Source organism: Cornus florida, unplaced genomic scaffold (assembly GCF_030987335.1).
Source record: "Cornus florida cultivar Cherokee Brave unplaced genomic scaffold, ASM3098733v1 CherokeeBrave_3.0.0_Hap2_Chr02, whole genome shotgun sequence".
NCBI classification, from domain to species: domain Eukaryota; kingdom Viridiplantae; phylum Streptophyta; class Magnoliopsida; order Cornales; family Cornaceae; genus Cornus; species Cornus florida.
In genome coordinates this window covers 75018743-75024053 of record NW_026775572.1, presented here as the reverse complement: position 1 = coordinate 75024053, position 5311 = coordinate 75018743, and the positions used below count along the sequence as shown (strand labels likewise).

General features: G+C 38.0%; 1 pseudogene; it reads right to left on the bottom strand.

Annotated features, from left to right (window-relative positions):
* Positions 1 to 4749: 4749 nt before the first annotated feature.
* Positions 4750 to 4848, bottom strand: LOC132297725 (small nucleolar RNA R71; annotated as a pseudogene).
* Positions 4849 to 5311: the final 463 nt, after the last annotated feature.

The window sequence follows — 5311 nt, the reverse complement described above, 5'->3', positions numbered from 1 at the left end:
TTTTAGTTCATACTTGTATAGTTGTTCATTTCATTCCTTTACTTTGTTCATTGCTAGGGACTAGCAATATTTAAGTTTGGGGGTGTGGTGAGCACTGAAAAGTGCACAATTAAACCCCTTCAGCCTAAGTATTCTAAGACCTTTATCTATCTTACTTTTTCGTTTTAGACTAATTTCATGTTATTGCCCTTTTCAGACACTTATCCCAAAAATAAGTTGATTCAGCCAAATAACAGCATTAAAGAAGCTAATTCAAGCTAGATGGAAGAAAGGAGCAAAGTGGAAGCAGAATGAAACAAAGTGTGGAAATCAGCAAGTTTGATTGATCTCAACATCACTTCGATCGATCAAAGAAACATTGTTCTCGACACTTCAAGATGGATCCAAGCCCTTGTCCTTATCCAAAAGATTCCACAATGTTTGATCGATCCAACCATTCTTCGATTGATCGAACATATTTGATCTTATCCCCACCTACCACCCCACCTACCACTTTTGTCTCTTTTCCAAAATATCCTAAAATATCTCAGAGATTTGTCTTTATTCAAAAAGGCGCCGCCAAGGATGGATCGATCTCTGCAGCATTCGATGGATCTCACCTAGGGATGGCAATGGGGCGGGGGGGGGGGGGGGGGGAATCTTATTCCCCATCCCTATCCCTGCTGAATTTTTCAATCCCCATCCCCTCTTAAAATTTCACCACCACCCCCATACCCGCCCCCACCCCAAACCCCTTCCCCTGTCCCCGCCCCATCCCCGGCCCCGGCCCCGATTAACATATATTATTTTTAAAAAAACATAATTTTTCTTATTTTCATATATAAACTAAATCTAATTTAGTAATAAATTATTAAATATAAGGGTATATTAGTAATTTAACCCTTAATCGGGGTAGGGCGGGGCATGGCGGGTTTACCCCATCCCCGGCCCCTCCCTCGACCCCAGCGGGTTTTCAAAACAGGCCCCCATCCCCATCCCCGTTTACTTAAAAAGGTCCCCATCCCCGCTACAAACAGGGTGGGGCGGGGCGGGGACCCGGTAGGGATGGGGAATTAGCCATCCCTAATCTCACCTCAGTTCGATCGATCTCTACATAATTCGATCGATGGAACCTCCTCAAGTCCAAAAAAAATAAGTTCCAACCCATTAAAAGTTGGCTCATGGTGCAATCATTACAAGGACCCTAGTATACGAATCCAGACCATTGGGTGTGACACTTGACCTACCTATATAAGGATTTTGAGCCTCTTTTACAACATATAATATACATATCTCATACATATCTCATATATCATCTCATAGACTTAGAAACATTCTTAGAGAGGAAGAAAAGAGAGGAGGAGAAGCTAGAGACACATCTTTGAGAGTCTTCCATTCTTCTAGGGTTTCCATTAAGAAGGAGGTCATTCCTACCATAGAGATAGCCCTTAAGGGTTGGTTAACTACTTCAATGAGTGGCTAAACATCTTCTTGGGGCTAGAGTTAGCCCTAAGCATGCCTTCTAGACTCTAATGCTTTGTATTTTGAGGGGATTTGTGTTGTAATCTTGTCTTGACACTTACTTTATATATAAATCTTGTTTATTTAATTATTTGTGTGATTTAATACTTCTAATTGATTATTTCATTCTATCCATATGTTTATATTTATTCAACTTATCACCTTATGGATGATGAGCGCTGAAAAGTGCGCATTTAAACCCCTTAAGCTTAGGTATTCTAGGACCTTTATCTATCTTACTTTCCTATTTTAGATAATTTCGTGTTATTGCCTTTTTAGGTGCTTATCCCTAAAATAGGCTAATTCAGCCAAATAAAAGTTTAAAAGAAGATAACTCAAGCTGGATGGAAGAAAAGAGCAAAGTGGAAGCAGATTGAAGTAAAGTATCGAAATTCAGCATGTTCGATCGATCTCAAGAATACTTCGATCGATTAAAAGTTCATCGATCTAGACTCTCCAAGATGGATCCAAGCTCTTTTGTCCTTATCCAAAGATCCCACAAAGTTCGAGCGATCCAACAATTCTCAGATCGATCGAAAAGATTCCATCTTATCCTGTTATACCACCCTACGTACCATTTTTGTCTCTTTCCCCAAAATATCTCATACCTGTCCTTATCCAAAAATGCGCCGCCATGGGAGGATCGAACCAGCAAAAGTTTGATAGATCTCAGCCATATTTGATTGATCATAAAACAGGTTCGATCAATCGAACCCTCTCAAATCCAAAAAAAAAATATATTTCCAACTCATTAAAAGTTGTCTCATTGTGCAATCATTGGAGGAACCCTGTATGAGCCTAGACCATTGGGTGTGACATTTGAGCTACCTATAGAAGAATTATAAGCCACTTTTATGAGAAGAGGAGATACACAAGACACAATACACAATATTAGAGATTGCCATAGAGAAGAAGAAAAGAGAACAGGAGCTAGAGACACATTCTTGAGAGGTTTTCCATCTCCTTCAAGAAGAAGAACACTTCTACCATGGAGATAGCCCTTGAGGGTTGGAGGACACCATTTATGAGTGGCTAGACATCTTCTTGGGGCTAGAGTTAGCCCTAAGCATGTTTTCTTTACCTTAATTTATGTATTTTTAAGGGGATTTGTGTTGTAATACATGTTTTAACATATTTATATACATAGATCTTGTTTATTCAATGATTTGTGTGGTTTAATTCTTCCAAGTGATCATTTCATTCTATCCATATGTCTATGTATGCTAGGATAGATATTCATGTGTTTATCTCTATCTCTTGTGTTGTTAATGCATGTCTATGTGTGTTGATGTTATAGATATAGAGATTGTCAAGACATAGTGCTTAATAGAATGCTCTTGTGGTTTATTTGATGGTTCATACTCATTTCTTGATGGATTGTGCCTCTCCCTTAGTCTAATTATTTTAATTTCCATGTCATTAGCTTAGATGTAGTGTAGCTACTTTAGTTATTAAATTGGAGGACAATTCATGCTTGTTGTTTGATGTTCCATACTTATGAATGCAAGTAGTATATTTCCTAAATTATGTGATATGTTTAGATTGTGAGATTAAAGAAGGATTAATGACTTAGTTTGATATATTGTGCTATTCATTGTGTTGTTTAGACAATATATACATAATTGCTCATCCATGCTTGTTAAAATAACCGCACACACTCACTATTGTTGCAACATATGTTTTCCCCCTCATTAATTGTGAATTGAGTGTATATAAAGGTGATGCTTAGTGGTGATCTCTAAGTCCCAATACCTCTCTCTCTTGTTTTCTCTATCCTTTAATTACTTATTTTATATTGATCTTATTTAATCTTAATTGTAGTTTAATCAACCAAACAACCTACCTTTGATTACAAACCCTAAGCATTGTTTCCATTACTAGCAGCCCTCCAATCCCTTGGGACGATCCCTACTCACCCTTGCTATATTTTTAGTCAATGGTACTAGTGGCATTTATAAATGTAAAACTTGGCTACATTGCACATTCACTATTTTTTGCACATCTTTAAGTGTTGGTGCGGCAACACACCAAGTTTTTGGCGCCGTTGCCAGGGATTTAATTGGCAACGCCGTATTTTGGAAACAATTATGGATTAGTACTCCTTTGATCGTGTCTTTACTTTATTTTTATTTTTGGTTACTTATTGTGTTTGTTCTTATTTGGCTAGGTGAAATTGAGCAAAGAGGTTAAACAAAGGAGAATTCAAAGCAAGGAGCTAAGCTAAGCATAAAAAGGACTAAGAGTCTAAAAAATGCAAAGCATAGCAAAGCTTGGAAGTTGAAAATGAATTGAAGTTGCTTAAGGACCCTTTGTGAGATCTTTCTAACTCAAGCTCTAGTTAAATCGTTGGCCCGCATGGAGGCTTGTTTTTCATTTCTTAGATAAATCATAAACCCCCATGGAGGCAATTTACTTTTCTTTGCATGTTGTTTAAGCATGGGAGCATGGGATCATTGAATGTGGAGATTTGTTGATTGAATTGTTGCGGGGGCGAAGTGATTGTTACTTGCTTTTTATTTGTTTTGCTAGTGTATGCATGGTCGTAGGTCATTGAATCCTACTCTTGTCCCTCCTAATTTGCATCTTGAATCGGTTGTTCGTAATCCTAGGGAGATAGGTAGTTTTTATCACTCCATTTCACCAATGGAGGATTTGAATGACGACCATGTGGAGGACCTTGGTCATATAGACCAACAAGGCAACCTCCACCCTAATGTGCATCATGAAAATGTTCAAGTACCATTAGGCATGCCTAGACCATTCATTCACTCACAATAACAAGGCCAAGTTCCATTGGGAATGCCTCGGCCAATATTTGCTCCACAACCCCCCATAGTTCAAGCTAATCAAGGTGTTCTTTTAGCACCACCAATTGTGAATCCTCCTATTGCATTAAGAGACCATTATGTGCCAAATGAATACAATGCACCCACTTGCATTCAATTGCCTCCATTTAGCGCACATCACTATGAAATTTACCATAAACTATTCAAATGTTTCCAAACTATCATGGACTTCCTAGTGAAGAACCTTATAAGCATTTGACTGAGTTTCTTGAAGTGTGTTCACCGTGAAATACACGGACATGCCAGAGGAAGTTTTAAGACTTAAACTTTTTCCTTTCACCCTTAAAGACAAGGCAAAATATTGGTTCAACAATCTTAGGCCTTTTTTGATAACTTCTTGAGCGGAAATGCAACAAGAGTTCTTGAAAAAGTACTATCCGGTTTCTAAGACCAATGCCATGAGAACTTCAATTAGAGAATTTTCTCAAGGAGATGGGGAAATGTTTCATGAGGCATGGGAAAGATTTAATGATTTGTTTAAAAAGTGCCCTCATCATGACATACCTAAGTGGCAACTAGTCCAATATTTTTTTAAAAGTTTACCGGATAATCACGAGGGTATGGTTGATGCATCCATGGGTGGTTCTTATCTTGATAAGCACGAAAATGATGTGTGGCAATTGTATGAAAGCATGAGTGAAAATTCCATGCATAGGTCCTTATCTTCTAAAAATGATAGAAACCTAGGTGGAAGGAAGAATGTCAGCTTGTAGCAAGTTGACAACTCCAATGACATAGCTGATAAGCGCCGAATATTGTATATTCAAGCGCCCTAAATTATATTAACAAAGTCCAGTTATTAATTATTTTATGTAGATTAACTCCATTTGCATGTTTTTATGCATTTTCAGGTTGAAGTGCAAAAAGGAAGCAAAAATGAGGCCTTGTGGAATTTTGAACAAAAAGGATGCCATTTCTGATTTTCTGGCAGCGGTGATCCTGACTTTTGTCGCCATTTTCGACCT